The following is a 17044-nucleotide window of genomic DNA, read 5'->3' as shown; positions in this document are numbered from 1 at the left end:
CAAGGAGGAAAGATGCTACCTGTTTCTTGAGGTGGATAATGTCGATGATGACTTATAGTACCATCCTAGCATGTCACCAAAGAGCAATCGGAAGTAAGACAGTGGAATTGAGAGTCTCAGCAGTCATCTTGAACGTATACCAGAATACTGGGATAGAAAAGGAGGATGGTTCCAGACAATCTCTAGAGAGCCGCAGAAAACTAGACGAGATACGGAGATTTTACAACAAGAAGTTCGAAGAGGAACACGACGTACACCGTAACTTGGCCCCGTCAGGGGAGTACTCGAGACCCAACAAGAAGGGAGAATATCAGTACGTGTCTGGAGTAATGGGGATGGCATACAATCCCTTCTTGGACTCAGAGGTCGGAAGCGCTCACAGGAACCACGAGGTAGCGGAGCTACTGAAGTTTTGGACAGAGAAAAAGGTGGAAATATACACAGTGGAGAGAGAGACCGAGCTTGGGCTTGATTCTCGAGAAAACGCCAGAGGTGATAAGCGTACCGCGCTCAAGTAAAAGAGTTGAACTGAAGATGGGTAATGGGAATGGCATGTTAATCACGAATCTGGGAGTGGCGTGGAAATTGCTAAGGCCCTCCTGGTGCCCACATCCCCACGCGAGCCTGGTCGAGGAAGTCACGGAGCGAGTAAGGTTAGCACCGACGGAAGATGAAGATCTAGCAACATTGGGTACAGTGCACAAACTGATCTTTCCTCAGGTGAAGGAGTCAGGCGAAAAGATGAATAAGCTAGGGTCGGCAAGGAAGATGGAGCCGGGTAGTTGCCTTGATTCGACGTGTGGGAGTGGAGAGCACACCTGTAACGGACGGTCCTGCGTTAGGATACAACCTTTCAAAAAGAAGATTTAGTCACTTGGTTTGAAGACATCATGGAGAGAGAGAAGAGTGAGGTACAGATAGTGGCTGAGTGTTACGCGAGTACCACTGTGAACATAGCAACAGCTCTGGGATTCTTCTCAAAAATGTGCAGTCTGCAGTCATTGGAGAGGCTAGAGTCTGAGCACCATTTGGTGACTGCGTTGAGCGTCGAGTCATGGCCTGGGGTGTTGCAGGTGACTCAGAAACACATCAGGGGCTGGAAGGTCGGTCTCGAAGCGGAAATGGGATTTCCTATGAGCGAAGCCTATGGTCTGCCATTAAATGTGAAGTCCCTGGTAGGGTCAGTAATGGCCAACCTGTGCGGCAGCCACTACCCACTGCACATGACGATGGTGGAGGTATCCAGCCAAAGGGTATTGATAGACAAAGCCTTCTCGGTGCCCAAATGTGTAAGACTGGCTCGGATGTCCCATCATTCACACAAACTGTTGAGGAAGATCCGAGGAACAGTGCCTAAAGAACAAAGGGACGACTTGAGTGAAATCTGGGGTGAAGAACTTCTAGGCTTAGAGAGCGAAAATACCAGTGACCTCGAGAGACAAAACGTGATGGGGAAGCCCATGGTAAGTGCCCCAAGCTTGGGGGAAGAGCTTTTGAGTTTGGAAAGGGAGAACACAAGTGACCACGAGAGACAAAACGTGATCGGAAAACCGGTGGGTGGTGCTCCAAACATGGAGGAGAACGATACGATACACGAGAAGATGATGGAGCTCGAACCTATCCTGGAAGCCTCGGGAGAGCGCAACCTTAGGAGTATTGAAATCACACATGGGGAATGTCCATGCCACTGTCTGGCACAAACGGTGTGGTATCCGGATCACGCAAACCTCTGCCTGGTATCGGATGTGGAAGAAATTCGGTCGATAGGATTACCGGATCACAGGCAAAAGGTGACACTCTTGGTGGTGAGCACGATGCTGGCTCTAAGATCGATTGAAGAAAATGTAACGAAGTATCGGGAAACGAAGACGCCAACGATGGAGTCGACATACGCGATAGATTACAGCAGGAGACTTGAGCTGTTTGAGACTGCATGCAAGGTATTCGCCATACCAATGGAAGTCAGACACGTATGGAGCCGCTTGAGGTTCTTTCCTTGGTTTCGAGCGACGTTGACGTCCTGGTTAAACATGGTAACGAAGGATCATATGAGGAAATATCAAAAGGAATATCGACAGTTCCAGGCCGAGATAGGACCGGAGGCCTTCAAGAGACCTCTGCTGACCCATCGAAATGCGATCACGACGGAGTGGGAAAGAGTTGGTAGAGTGTCCAGAAACAACGCCAAGGCGAGGGAGTCGATACTAGAGGAAGACTTGGCGAAGAACGTGAGCCTGAGTCTTCACAATTCCTTCTGTTTGAACCGAGAGTCGAGGTTGAAGAGTTTGCCCAATCAAGCGAAGAGATTGCAGGAGCAAAGGGAATGGATGCGATCCTATGAACAGCTGAAGGCTTGGGAGGAGATCGTGATTAGCTCCGATGATGAAGAAGCACTCTTGAAACAGTTTGCGGTGTCAAATACGTCTGGGTCTAGTACCTCGAGTGCGCAGAACGCGAGATGAGCAGGTGGCTCAAAGGGAAATTCTAGAGTCTTGAGTCTTGAGAGGGAAGGGGGCTCGAGGGTGAACTTGGATGAAATCTAGGTTCACGAAAAAGAAATTTTAACAAATGAGATATTGTTATTAATATGTTTTATCTATTATATAAATCAAAATGCTGCATGACAATTTCCTGATTGAATAGGACAAAAGAAATTTTAAATTACTAGCTCAAAAAGCGAAAATTCACAGGTGCAGGTGTGTGCAGATTTTGATTGCTGTTTAGCGATAGTATGAAAATTTTAAATGGTTGTGAATTTTGGGGTGTAGATAAACTTAAGTCTGCTGCAAACTTCTGTAAATGACCACTGGCACTGTATCTTGAGTAACACTCGGGTTTCTGTGGATTCACTGACAGACGGCAGCACGCGATGAGGACATCGATCTTGAGTCCGGGGAGTATGTGCCAGTCGGTCATAACTGGAAGTTTGACCTTGAGGAACGCGAAAATACGTGGTTTTGAAATGAAGTTTCTTGTTTCAAAAATTCGAATGGAGCCTGTCATGCTCAGTTTTCTCGCGACAACTGAAAACAAAAAATAAAAAATCAGAACGACCGAATTTACAATTGCGGGAAAGTGACAGAAAAACAGCGGGAAATTGCTATTCGCAATTTCCAAGATAATAATAAAAACCACGAGAGTAGAGCTGTCTTATCTTGATATAGGAGACGGTGATTACAAAAGAAGATCGGAATCTAGCTGAACCAGAGTGAGCCTTTGGTGGAAAGGTGGACAACCGAAGTGTCCCAATGGTCCAGAACCAAAACTCCACTCTTGAGATAAAACTTGTTCGATTAGAACTTATTGAATCAAACTTAATTCCCCGATCATTCTCAAGTTGCTTACTAATTTAGTTACCTCTAGTTCTCAAGTGTGCTGCTATGTAAGTACCTAATTTAATTTTCCCGAGTGTGTTTTATGATTGTTATGTTGAGGTAAAGCGAGTTTTAGGTTGATCCATCTGAAATGGATCAAAGTCCCACTGTCTAATAAAAAGTAACTTAACGGATTGTTCCGACTCTGTTTTAAACGGCGTTCGTGTATGTTGGGTATCTCGAGACCTAAGTATGGGGACGTTCTTATTTTCTAGAGTGGGGGGATATTTTGGTAGTGGCCTTTAAGCTGTAACGGGTTCTAGTCTCATGTCGCAAGCGAACTGAATTGGCTCCGACCGTTTTTGAGGATGTAATCAGAAGGTAAAAAGTATCATAGTAACCGAGGTTACAGTCATGAGTCCCTTCATCATGTATTCCAGTCAAAATCCTTGGAATTTTCTAGATATGGAAGTGATAATGATAAAAGAAGATGTCAAGTGTTTAAGTCCTTTTCATTTAAAATCGATACGGGTTACGCTTCTTCAATAAGAACACGCAACTCGACACGAGATAATATAATATACAAGTGTTACAAGTAAAAAATTTCGTCGAAAGTTATTTTGTCATTTATTGTTCCGAGTACGCAAGCGGCGTTCGCAATCTGTATTGCCAGGGAGATTCTCTGTTTTAAAAAGCTGCCTGCTCTGGGTTCCTCAGTGCATATGCTTAGGTTCTTACAAAGCTTGCTCAAAAAAACTTCTGTGCTGGGGCCGGCCGCGCCCTGAATTTCAAAAGCTAGCGGTTGAAAAAGATATCCATCATTTACAAGATCTTTATATTTGTCAATTTTTCGCTCTTCCGCTTCAGCGGCAGCCGTACCAGGGTTACAAACAGACCCGGCATTAATCCTACAAGGAGCTAAGGAGTCTACTACCGTTACATCCCACAAGAGCTGCTTACCATCAGCCCATGGAACGAGCGTCAAACCGTCTGGTCGCTTCTGATCGGTCCTGTAGAGGTGTCGTGGTTCTAAAACAGACGGAATGTGAGTAGATGATAGACTCTGCTTTATAAGGGCATTCAGGTTTGAATGCCTAGAGAATCTCCCTGCACTTTTGAGGCAAGAAAGACCATGCCAACCATCCTCGGTAACGTCTTTTCCGCACACGCATTTATGCCGTTCGCATATTTTTGATCCTAATCGAAGTCCTATCGCAATTCTGAGTTGTTGGTTCGACAGTTTTAACCTTAAATTTTTGCAGGGGATGACGTTCAACCATTGGGATCCAAATCTATCTTGGAACGCGTTGAACCTTTTCACGTCCGTTGGTTGGAGTCGTAACATCAAGTCTGCAATTTCGCTGTCAAAAATTGGCTCCGTCCAATTTTTTTGGATTTCATTTTCCGGAGCCATTTCAATTTTTCCAAGGTCAAACCACCGTTTAAGCGCATCATCATAGGTTCCATCCACATGCTCCAAACCAAAGATTTCGCTCAAGGCATCTTTCGCTCCTACTGCTGAGGCTAAGAAAGCGGGTAAAGCGAGTAGACGAGCGGAAGAAACGCCCAAGCCACCTTTGGCTGCCGGGAGAACTGCTTGTAAAAACTGGTTATCATCCATTTTCACGTTAGTGACCTTGCATAACGAATTTCTTAGTAATTTATCGTAGCGTTCCAAAAAATCATTTTGCAAAAAACAAGGGCTCGTACGCAAAAAATATAGGAGTTTTGGCATGCTAAAGCAATTTTTCAGAAGGTAAAAACCATAATGGGCGTCTAGTTTGTCAATGACATCCGAGATTTTTTCAAGCTCCCTAATTTTTTCGTCGAGTAATTCTTTTCGGCAAAGTTCGCCGATTGGAGATCCTAAAATGAGGAGTTCTTCTTTTGTTTTTATTTTTATTTTGGGGCATATTTTTCGAAATTGTGTTAAAATTGAATTATACTGTGTACTAGTAGTCGGTCCCAAAAAACAAAGTTCACACTTCTCAGTGTTTAAGCTTAGGCCGTAAATTTGTTCCGATTTCAGAATGTTTTTAAGGTCCCGGAGTACTACCTTATAGTCGTCGGCTAAATTCCCATCATCTAAATACCAGATGTTAATTTTCGACTCCAACTGTTTGACTAGTGTATGAATTGTTTCCGCAAAAAGGGGTGGGGCTTCAGGATCACCTTGCTGAGTTCCGTCTTCTGACATTATGACAGAGCTTCCGTAAAAAAGGTAACTAGGTTTAGCATACGCGCAATGGGTGTAATTATATAATTCGGGGCGATTTGAAAAAACATGATTCAGCATTGTTTCTCTGTTTAAAGAGTTAAAGGCATTCTTAAAATCTAGTTTTAAAAGAACAGTACATTTTGGATTGTCGTCGCGTTCAATTAGGTTTCGAAACGAGTGCGCAGCTATTTCTGCTCCTCGTTTGGTACCGCATCCTACCTGTACGTTTCCGAAAAAATTTTGTCGCTCGGAGAGGGCCTTGCTTCCAGCGCATTTAGACGCGATACGTCTCAGCGTGTTGCCTATGGCAATCGGTCTCAACCCTGCGTCTATTTTTATGAGGGCGATAAGCTTTGCGCCAAAAAAGAAAGGTCTTAGTGGTTCTGGTATTTTGCCATCTCCAATGAGGTTTATCAGCTTAGTAAGCGATTTCAGAAAATTAAGTCCTGCACTGCCATTCGACTTACTAACAAGATCTTTAAAAATTTGAGGAAATATTTTATCAGGACCTGCTGCTGATCCGTTTGGAAAGGACATTATCGCTTTGTATAGGTCGAAATCGGTTACAAAAAAACTATCCAACTTTTCTGGATTTGGAGCTGCAAATTTGGCTCGCTGCGGGTGCTTAGATAACAATTTTTGATAGTTATCAGTTGAAAAAGGAGCTATTTTGTCATCCGAAGCAGCAAGCCTTATTCCTCCCTTTACATTTCCTTCATCGAGCTTACTACTTATTAACTTTATTCTCTGCTCGAGGTCTTAGTGGTTCCGGTATTTTGCCATCTCCAATGAGGTTTATCAGCTTAGTAAGCGATTTCAGAAAATTAAGTCCTGCACTGCCATTCGACTTACTAACAAGATCTTTAAAAATTTGAGGAAATATTTTATCAGGACCTGCTGCTGATCCGTTTGGAAAGGACATTATCGCTTTGTATAGGTCGAAATCGGTTACAAAAAAACTATCCAACTTTTCTGGATTTGGAGCTGCAAATTTGGCTCGCTGCGGGTGCTTAGATAACAATTTTTGATAGTTATCAGTTGAAAAAGGAGCTATTTTGTCATCCGAAGCAGCAAGCCTTATTCCTCCCTTTACATTTCCTTCATCGAGCTTACTACTTATTAACTTTATTCTCTGCTCGAGGTCACTCAGAGGCGGGCTTGAAACTTGGGGATGGGGTTTTGGAAGTGACACGTCATTTGCTCGAATTTTTTTATTTATCAAAGAGCTCATGCTTGCGGTCTGTTTGCGTCCACTTCTTTTCGGTTGCTCCAAAAAAAACAAGAACGACGTTAAAAAAATTAGCCATTTTGTAACATCTTCTACATTGTAGACGATGTCATTTATTTTGTCCGACAGATTTTCCGCCAAGGGAACACGCGAGTCTTTTGGTACTCTCTTGAGTACTCGGACATTTGAGATGGCTGTATTAACATAATTGTCTAGCACTAAATCATTACCTATTGTTGCTTTATTAACAGATTTTACATCAACGCATAAAGGACACTGAAACCATTGGGTTTTCTTAGAGTCGCTAAGAGAAATATTTACACAACTGATATGATACCAACTAGAACAACAATCACATTTAATCCAATTTATCAGTCCTGAAGGTTTTAAGCAATCTTTGCTTGTACACTCTTTGTTGTTTTTCCTCATCTTGACGCAGCATAAAGGTAAAAAAAAGGATTTTGACTGGACTTTAGGGGACTGAACTAACCCATGATAAGCGGTTAGTGGGAATTTTACAAATCAGCAAATAAAAAAAAAGACAACTAAATTAATTTAAAAGGTTAAAAGGCAGCATAAAGGTTAAAAATCAAAAACAAGGAACAATCTCACCCGAGCTCAGTAGGTTCAGCGGCGCACCACCAGACTTCTCAAGCCAGTTCCAGTTCCCCACCTCCCCACAGAAAGCCACTTGACAGACCTGTCTCTAAAATCCCTCAGAGGGCGCTCCACATACAGGCACAAACATCAAACATAACAAATCTATTTAATAAGTTTATCACAACAATTAGGCTAATGTTTTTGAGGTAGAAAAACACAAGAGATAGTGTCCCTGACTCTTGAGCCAATGGTTATAGGGCCTATTTTTCTTAAGCCTCATATGAGACCGAAGTAGGCGACTGTTACATCATTTCTCGGAAGTGTGACGTCACAAATCGAATTATTAAAAATTAAAATTTCCAGAATATTCTGACCTTCACGATTCGTCTAATCGTTCAAATAAAGTCGCTAATCCGCTAAAATCGTTAATCCTCCAGGTCAGCGGCTACGAATTCGAAATTGCATTTTCGTCCATTCTGGTCGAATGTCACAAATAGTAACTTTTTACTTAGCCCTAAACAGACCAGATGATCAACTGACTAGGTCGAGACGGTGAAAAACGAGTGGAATATAGGTAACTGACGCCGGCCAGTCGTCTAAAGGTACTTTTTCTATGCTCCGTCACTGTGTAGTGTTTGGGCGAATGTTACACTAAATTTACACAAACCCCCAGAACTTTCCCAAAAATAATTTGAGGTGAAAATATTTTTTACTTTTCAAATCAGGAAGTCGATATCTTCAATGAGGTATAAAAAAACTATGTTGAAAATTTCTACTTCGATCTGTGAAAATTTAGCGAATAAAAAAAACCACTCCGAGCATTAATATTCTTTGAAAGTCGGAACAAAAATGATTCCGTCCATCCAAATTGAGTCCTCCGAATTCGTTCAAGGGAACGATTAACTTTGTCGATTGTCCAAAACAGTCAATCTTCCCGCAAACTGATCACAATGAAATTTCGTTGACATGCATTTCAGGTCATTTTGGTCGAATGCCACGAAATTTTATTTGTCAATAAGACTATGGTCTGAACATTCTGTGCTACTTACATAGGAACCGGCTATCCTTGTTATTATTGTTATTATAAATGTTTTATCGGAAGGCCAACAAGTCAATTAGTTTTTTTTGTGGATTCCTTGACTTCTTTGACACTTCTCTTTTTCTGTCGTCTGTCGACATTATTCTCTCTTTTTTCTCTTTTTCTGTCGGAATTTCGATAGAGGTGAGCCGCTACTTCTGATTGGGGTAAGATGATAAGTGTATGTTACCTGACTGTTTAGAAAATATATATTCAAGATTTATGGATGAGTTCTGCTCACGCCAAGAGTCAGAATGCATCACAGGGTGCTCAAAGCAATCCAAAGCAACTGTCTCCTCGAAATGCCAAGAAGAAAACTGCGTCTCAAAAAGACTCGCGATACCCTCAAATCTTATATGGAGGTGAAATGGAAGCCTTCGAGACGCACATCGGAACAATTCAAAAGGCTCTTGCGAATCAGACATTTGTCTTTACAAGGAGGACAAGTATACAATCTTATAACACAACATTCAGTCACGACTATATTCAATTCAGGAGATCGCTTCAAAATCAGGCTAGAACTTTGCTGTATTTTAATAAACTCAGTTTAGGGCCATTGATTTTGCGAGATATTGTCATAGTATAGTGCCCATGTTCAAAAGTTCGAAAAATTGTTTTCACAACAATATTAGACATCTAATAAAGTTTGGAATTAATGGCTGACAATCACAAAGCAAGAGTCATCCACTGGTTAATTAATAATGGTTAGCCGCAAAATTGTGAAAAAAGCAAGTGCTTCAGAATTAAACTAAATTTTTTCTGATATAAATTTAAAAAACACCAAGTGGTCTTTTTTTTTGCAACTGCGAGAGCAAGTATACCAGGAACTAGCCTTTTTTCACGTAACCAATTTGTTTTTACAAATCTGTTTAAAAAACGTGCAGTTATTTTCACATGCAGGCGGCTGAGATGCTCAAAAATTGAAAACATGAATAAAATAATTCATTTTAAGCAGTAATTATTTTTTCGAATAATCTTATTTCCAAATTGCTTTTTTTAATTTCTTGCCTTGCACTTTTTTTATTTCAATACCTTGCGTCCTAATTTCGATCTGTTCATTTTCAGTTTTTAAGATTAATGAACGTACTGAAGACTTTTATATAGGTCTTGCTGTTTTTTTTTGTTTTTTTTTCTGGAAAAGTCTTAACTACAGATGTGCCTTCATACATATTGATACAATTTTGAATGATATATGCATTTTTTGAATTCAATTGAAACCCATCGGCTGGAAGTGACGTAAATAGCACTCTCCAAATACAAACGTGGAAGTGGCGCGAAAAAAAGCGTGAACGATTTCTAGTTTCAAAAGTGGAATTTAGTTTTTAGATTTCCAGCGGAATAAAAACTTTGCCTATTGATCCAGTTTTCTGTAGTTGGGTTCGTGTTATCAAAAAAGCGCCCATCATAAATTGTTCTAGAAATTCAAAGAGCTTAAAGGGCATCTATTTTTTTCTTTGAAATTCGAAAGTTGAGATTTTTTCTAGAAAGTCAGTGTTTTTTTATGTTTACTTGCGTTCTTAAACTTTTCCAATCTTTGATTGGCTGTTTTAAGTGGAATTTATGTTATCTAGTTGTAGGCTTACTTTCCAATGAATGGGTTTGTTTTAGTTTAACGAGTTATTTAGTATAGTTACACTTGCGAGAGCAAGTGTCTTTTAATTTATTCCCGTTAAGTTTTTCTTACAGCTTTGTTATTGAAATCGATGATGCTTTATTATGGATTGTTAGAAACTTCCAGGCACGTTTTCAGCACTTCGAGTTCTAGAGGTAAGGCGTTGTCTTCTCATCCTATGGTCTGGGCTTCGAGTCCCGACCGGACCTTGATTTTTTTCAGTGTCTGGAATTGCTTTATTCGGGGAAAAATTGAATAGTTGGACTAAAGTTTATCGGCTTATGTTTTGATGGCTAAGTTCCCATAACATATTTTTTTTTGTTTCCAGCAATTTTCATTATAGTCTGAAGTGTCGTTGATTAACTGGTGTATTTTCCGTTTTTTTTTCGCTTAGGAATTTTATTCGGCCTAACTGATTTCAGCTTATGTTTTGTCAGTTGAGTGAACTTATTTTGCATCGGTTTAGGAATAAAAAATGATTAGTCTTGTGTGGAGTAAAATCAGGTCGGTTAGTATAAAAGTTGAAGTTGAAACTCTTCAGCGCTCAAGATTTTATTTATGACAACAATTTCTTTTGTTTTTTTTTGTCTTCGGATCAGTTGGCGTCTTACCACGTGTTGTTGTTTTTTCATGCTTCCACGCACTTCAGTAGGCATTTTTTCGCTCAATTTTTTTTTGTTTTCGGCTCAAAACTGTTCTGAAACTTTTAGCTGTTCAGAGTCAAGATTTAAGGAAGAGCGGTTACATTTGGTTTACCTTTATAGTTACACGAGCTATTTAATTTTGGGAGGCACTTAGCTCAGTGATAAGGCGTTCACTTTGAAAGCGTCAGATCGTGTATTCGATTCCATGCCATGGCAATGATAGTGTGTGAGGACAAGCTCTCACTTGACCTCCAGCTTCAGGTCTACCACAACCTGACCAAATTTGGCTGCAATAGTGGTACCACGTAAAAGTTCTAGACGCAAAAAAACGGCGTTGAGTCGCAAGAAACAGCTTCGCTCAGCAAAATAACACTGTCTGGATTGTGGGGAGATAATACAAATGGACTATCCTCGACAGGACTGTTAAGGCCTACTGATAGCTCCTCTGCGATTCGCAGGAACTACAATTATTATTATTATTTAATTTGCAACATACAACTTGTTCGTTGATCTATCATAAAACTTTATATCCTAAATCTTTTGCCTTAAAAAAAACCTTTAAATTTGCTGAAAAAACTCGTCGAATTTTAATTTCTTTTTTGTGGCGGTCTGACCGTGAAGGTTTTTTGACTATTATCTTTATTCAAAAGGTGCTCAAGTTACGTACTAGATTCGCAAATGAGGATTGGGCGTTTTTTCCACAAGTGATTTTTGAATATTTTATCGGAATAAAACATAAAAATTCCTTATGTTATTGAACAAATGATCACAATAATTTTTTAAATTACCATATACATATAAAGTTTCACCCGAGAGCAAGTGACTTGTAATCAGCAGGTAGACTGTTCCCTAAACACAGCTGTTGTTACAGATCTGTAAAAAATGAACTTCCTCTTTTTTGGAAACAAGAAAACTATGAGGACCATTATCACATAACCTAAGGCCTGGAATTCGAATACTTTTTTGTCAAATATTCATTTTATTTTTTTTTCTGAGAAAGTTTAAGTTTTCGAACTATCGTTTGTCTGCTTCTTGTTGTTCGACTAAATTTCGAAATTATGGAATTTCTTTCAGATTGAAACCATTTTATTTGAGCTGAAAGTCGTTCTGTAATTTGATAAACCTTACAAATGGCAAGCGTAAAAAGCGGATATAACTGTCATCGGATTTTTTGTTGATTTTTTTTCGTCTAAGCCAATACAGTTCTACTGTTAACCCTTGCGATAAGCAAGGGTTTTACAATCGGGTACTAGACTTTTTTCCCGTATACTTTTTTGTCCACAGGATCACTTCTAAAGGATCCTCTTTTCTTAAGTAGAATCTTCACTTCTATCACTTAAGTAGTAATTAGTTTCGCAGCCCTTTTCTTAAGCCCTTTCATGTTGTAATTATGTTTTCGAAAAAAAAATGCTCTAGTTTCTTTTGGGCCATTTTCTGTTTTTTTTTAAACGCCATTTTTTTTTATCAAGCTTGGTTTTTATTGTAAATTTACCATTCTGACTTTTTTCACTTTTTTTTCGTTTTTTTTTTATAGATTCAAATAGTTTCAGTTTAAGTTATATCGACTTAGTTAACTTATTTTGCGTAATTTCGAGGGCAATTTATATCCCTTTGGGATTGTGTTTCAGTTTGTATAAAGTTATAAATTTCATGAAATTTTTCATAATAACAGTACTGTTTTCGGCTCAATAAGTTTCGACCCAAAGTTTCGACGTGTCGCCTTTGTTGTTGCTTGGTAAATGCTTTCCATTTTTTAAGGGCTGTTTCTGAACTTCATCCGATACAAATATGAATGAAGTTTTTGTAGCTGTAACTTTTAAACTTTTGTCAAGTTTTTTTTTCCAACATAATTTTTTTAGGATTTTTTTGCTTGTCTTTTTTCATTCGCGATTTTGTAGCGCAATGTGTGTTTTGCATCGCAAGTGTTGCAGAAATCTGCTTCACCTCTGTGTAACAATAATCATGCTTAGAGTTGCTGGAGTTCGTTAAAAACAAAGAGGAGGTCCTTCCGAAATATCTAAAATTCTCCGCCAACCTCTCCGTATTTTGGTTTCCCAAACATGTCGAACTCCTAACAGGAACTGTGATGAAGAGTATCGGCTACCAGTTAAAGAAAGGGAAAACGCTCTCAAAGATTTGTGCCCCCTCTGGTTCGTTCCTTTTAGGAATTCCCGACATGTGTGGGAAACAAAAAATCTTTGAGACTTTTCCACTTTCTTTATTTGGTAGTCGATACGCTTCATCACAGAAGCAGAAGTTATCGCGTAAAACTTCAATTTTTCAATAAGAGCGTGTAAACCGCTGCATATTCGAGCGATTAAAAAGGCACAAAAAAGAGCAGCAGTCTAGCCAAACAATAATTAACCGGGGTAACCCCTAAGGGTACCTTTGGAAAATCAATGAATTTGGTAGAGCAAGAACAACTTACCCTCTAATGACACCTTCCCTTCCACCCAGGTGCTTTGGAACCATGAATATCGCTGCTGTCAGCTTGCCGACCCTTGTTAAACTATCGACGGAATGCCTATCAAAACATACATGGTGCTGCATTAATACAGCTCGTATGTCGTCAGTACGAGCTCATGCAGCCCATCACTTGAGCTGTCTAACTCGCCAGCGACGTTCAATATCATAGAACGACATCGATCTGTAAGGCGCCTCAGTAGCTATGCTTTTTGGCCTCAAACCTCTCAAATAACTGGTCCTGATTTCCTTCTTTCAGGCAATCTCCAGTATCGAACAGCAAAAATGATAGGGTAACGAAAAATGTTATTGACTTCTAATTTCGAAATGGAAATTAATTACCAGATTTCTTAGCGAAACAAAAACTTTACCTATTGATCCTATTTTCTCAAGTTGGGTTAATTTTATCAAAAAGTTTCAATCATGAGTTGCTCTAGAAATTCAAAGAGCTTTAATGCTATCTGTTTAAGAGTCGATGAACGTAGTTCGGACTCTTATATAGGTCGCGATGATTTTTCTAAAAGTTTTTTCTCAGGAAAAGTCAACATGCTCTAAATTCAAAAAAGTGCATTCATACTTATAAATGCACATATGAATGCCCTTAGGTATATATGCATTTGTTGGGATCAATTCAAGTTTATTTTCTAGGGGGTAGGCAAAATTAACTCTTTAGTAATGAAAGCTGAAATGGCGCGGAAAAATATGATCAATTTCTAGCTTCGAATGTGCAGTTTAATTTTCAGATAAAATGTTTTCATAGTAATAAAATATTTTCACAGTAATCCAGTTTTCTCAAATTGGGTTGATTTTTATCAAAAAAGTTCCAGTTTTAAATTTTTCTTGAAATTCAAAGAGCTATACGGTCATATTTTTCTTTGTTGACATTCGAATGTCGAATGTTTTTTTTCCTGTTTTTTTTTGCGTTCATTGACTCTTGAAATGTCTCTTGGCTTTTTTTTTGGAATTTTGAAAATTGAAAGGTTTTCTGTTTCCTTGCATTCATCTATACAAATTCTTTACAAAGCGTTAAAAACGGGTTTTTGTGCTTCTATACGTTTTGGGAGGAGTGGGTATAAAAGGGTAAGGCGTTTATGACAACAATTATGTTCTTTTTTTCAGCTCAACGGGCGTCTACATTGGTATTGTTGGCTAAGTTGACACTCAGCATTTAAAACAGCCGCGACAAACTTATGCATTTTTTTGTAGACTTTTTCGTCGAATGCTTTTTTTTATTTATAATAATAATAAACAAGAATTTAGGAAAAATAAATCCAAGGGAGTTAGCTCGCTTTCAGTTTTTGTCAAATCAAAAGTTTTAAAAGTTTACTTTTCTAATGTTTTTACAATTCATGCATCGGCAGTCAATTCTCGTCTCCAGAAAACATTCGTTATTAGTTCTTTTATGTTTTCGTGCTCCATGACATCGAATTTGAGGTGTTCATTCAAGACGTTCGTAATATTGCAGGCTCTCAGGAAAAATTCAGATTCTGATTTTTGCAGTCGAAATTGTTTGCTTTTGTATTTTTTCTTACTCGCATATCTTGTTTGTCCTTTTTCCTTAACACTTATGAATTTTTTCCATTGTAGGTCAGTTTTTCCAGTTAGGATTATGTGCAGTAGCAGTGGAGTTCATGATAAAGTGACAGAGGAAGGATATGTAGGGAAATCAATCGATCTTTGTATTCTTGAGTTGGACCCAATATCCATGTTGTATCTTTCTTTTGTACACTTTCAATTATTTTGAGATCTCTTTTTGAGGGTTTCCATAATAATGAGCCATAACTTACAATAGGTGCAACATATGATTTGTATGATTTTAATTTCATGGCCTTTGTTGTTTTTTTGGAGATGTTTCTTTTCACAGAGCATAATGCCTTCAGAGCTTTGGCAGATCTATTTGTAGCATTTTCAGTCCAACTTAATGTGCTAGTGATTCTAAGACAAATCTTTCATTTCTGCTGTTTCTTCAAGAACAGTTCCATTTACTTCAACTTTTGCATTTCCTTTCACACTGAGAATTTTGGTTTTTGACTTATTCACTGCCATAGAATTCTTTACACACCAATTCCAAATTCTCTTCGCATCGATATTTAAAATTAATGGGTCATTGCAAACAATTTTGTAATCGTCTGCGTAGCCAAAACTTGCTGACATTGCACAATCTGGTAGGTCATTTATATAGAGAATAAACATCAAAGGTCCGAGAATTGACCCCTGAGGCACACCACTGTGTGCTGGTAATGGATCGGATACTGCTTGTCCAATGCGAATGGTTGGTTTTTTTCTGTTAGATAATTTTTTAGTAGCTTTAAACATTGTCCTGTGAAACCAAAGATCCTAATTTTTTCAATTATCATTGCGTGGCTCACCTTGTCGAATGCCTTTTGGAAATCTAGGTAGAGGCAAGCCAGGTAATTTGTTTCGATATTATCATAGTAAGTATGTACCTCATGGAGATACTCAATGAGGTTTGTAACAGTAGATCGTTGTTGTCGGAAGCCGTGTTGTGAGTTTGAGATGCTGAATTTCACTGATGAAATCATTTTATCGAAAATTAATTTTTCTAACACCTTTGAGATAACCATTAGTAGACTTATTGGTCGGTAGCTTGCAATGCTTTGATTGCGTTGTATCGCAAGTGTTGGATTGTAAGTTTCTGTGTGAAAAGTGCCGATCAATTGTTGAAGTGTTAAGTGACTTGTGTTTTTTGTTCCATTTTTTCAGCACCATGAATATTATCAAGTGAAAATTACCGATTCATAAAAATTCTCATAATTTTTCATTGTGTTAGTGTTTTTCATTGTTCTAGGCAATGTTTAGGTTTGATTAAACGGTTGATGTTTGGCTGTCTTTTTCTTTCAATTAAATAACGTTGATTTTGAAGTTTGGTATTGGCTCCAAATTTAGTCTCACACAAATTGTTAACTGTTTTTTTAAATAAACACAATTTCTTGCTATTTTTGGTAATGTATTTCCTTTTAAAAGGAAATGGGCCGATTAAGCTTCATAAGGATTGTGATTTGAGTTGATTTTATCTTTGTTTTTGCTCAAGTTGTGTTCAAGTATCCTGGAAATGCTTATTATTGCTGCAGTCTTAACTGGTGGAATGGAATTGAACAATATTATCAAGAGTCATCAGAATGTTTGAAGAAAAGTCAATTTTTGAGCTTACTTGTTCGTCTCACAAGTACTTGGTAAAGCTTGTATTCCCTATGTATTCCTCTATTATTTGGCTTCGAGTATCTGAGACAACACCAGATGTGTTGCGCGTAGTATAATGTAGAAAAGTTTTCCCAAATTTGGGCGTGTCCTATTGAATGGCGGATTTTTTCTTCAGTTCATCTTTTCTATTTCATATCGTACTTATGGCCGTTGCTTTTTGCGAAGTATTTTTTATTTGATTTGATGTTTTCATTGATATTGTGTGCTCTTTTTTCATGATTTTTAATTTTTGCCTCTGTGTACATAAACAATTTTTGACAATCTATGAATAACCCATTCTTGTAACAGGTTTTTACATTAAAAAGAATCAAATTCCAAAATCAAAAAAAGAATTCAAGGGCTTTGTTTTTTTCAGGAGTCTCCTATGAAGCGGAAGAGGTCTTCGAGTCTTCTAGCTTTGGCCACTCAAGCTTCCCAACTTATGCACAGCAGTTGTCCACCTGTTTTCAACCTGTTTGTGTTGCATTTAGTTGATGACGTCACATACCAGGGTTGTCAAATTCTGGTAGAAAAAAATATTTTGGAAAAAGCTAAATTATTCAGTCGAAAAGGCCACTTTTTGCTAAACAAGACTGAAAGTGGTCACAGCACATTTTTCCATGTGCTATTTTATACGACTGATAAGTTTAATTTTTTTATTAGACTGATTAATTTAAAAGACTGTG

The 17044-nt window shown here is 38.5% G+C and overlaps 3 protein-coding genes across 6 annotated transcripts in view; 2 read left to right on the top strand and 1 right to left on the bottom strand.

Annotated features, from left to right (window-relative positions):
* LOC134842276 (mannose-P-dolichol utilization defect 1 protein homolog) overlaps nt 1-7548 on the bottom strand; it is a 160214-nt gene extending 152666 nt beyond the window's left edge. The window contains exon 1 of the mRNA XM_063858550.1: nt 7525-7548. The gene's annotated coding sequence lies outside the window, so the exon portion shown is untranslated. The remainder of the gene's footprint in view (nt 1-7524) is intronic.
* The window catches only part of LOC134842310 (NEDD8-conjugating enzyme Ubc12-like), a 398285-nt gene that overhangs the window by 86421 nt on the left and 294820 nt on the right, over nt 1-17044 (top strand). The window lies entirely within an intron of this gene.
* Nucleotides 8661-17044, top strand: part of LOC134842227 (uncharacterized) — a 38650-nt gene continuing 30266 nt past the window's right edge. For 2 of the 4 annotated variants that reach the window (XR_010162486.1, XM_063858472.1), the window contains exons 1-2: nt 8661-8952; nt 16735-16870. The gene's annotated coding sequence lies outside the window, so the exon portion shown is untranslated. Of the gene's footprint in view, nt 8953-13428; nt 13451-16734; nt 16871-17044 lie in introns of those variants that run through there. The other 2 variants (XM_063858482.1, XM_063858491.1) reach the window with 2 other exon arrangements.

Source organism: Symsagittifera roscoffensis, chromosome 1, assembly GCF_963678635.1.
Source record: "Symsagittifera roscoffensis chromosome 1, txSymRosc1.1, whole genome shotgun sequence".
Lineage (NCBI taxonomy): Eukaryota > Metazoa > Xenacoelomorpha > Acoela > Convolutidae > Symsagittifera > Symsagittifera roscoffensis.
Note: the sequence above shows the minus strand (reverse complement) of the source record. Positions and strands in the feature narration are given on the sequence as shown.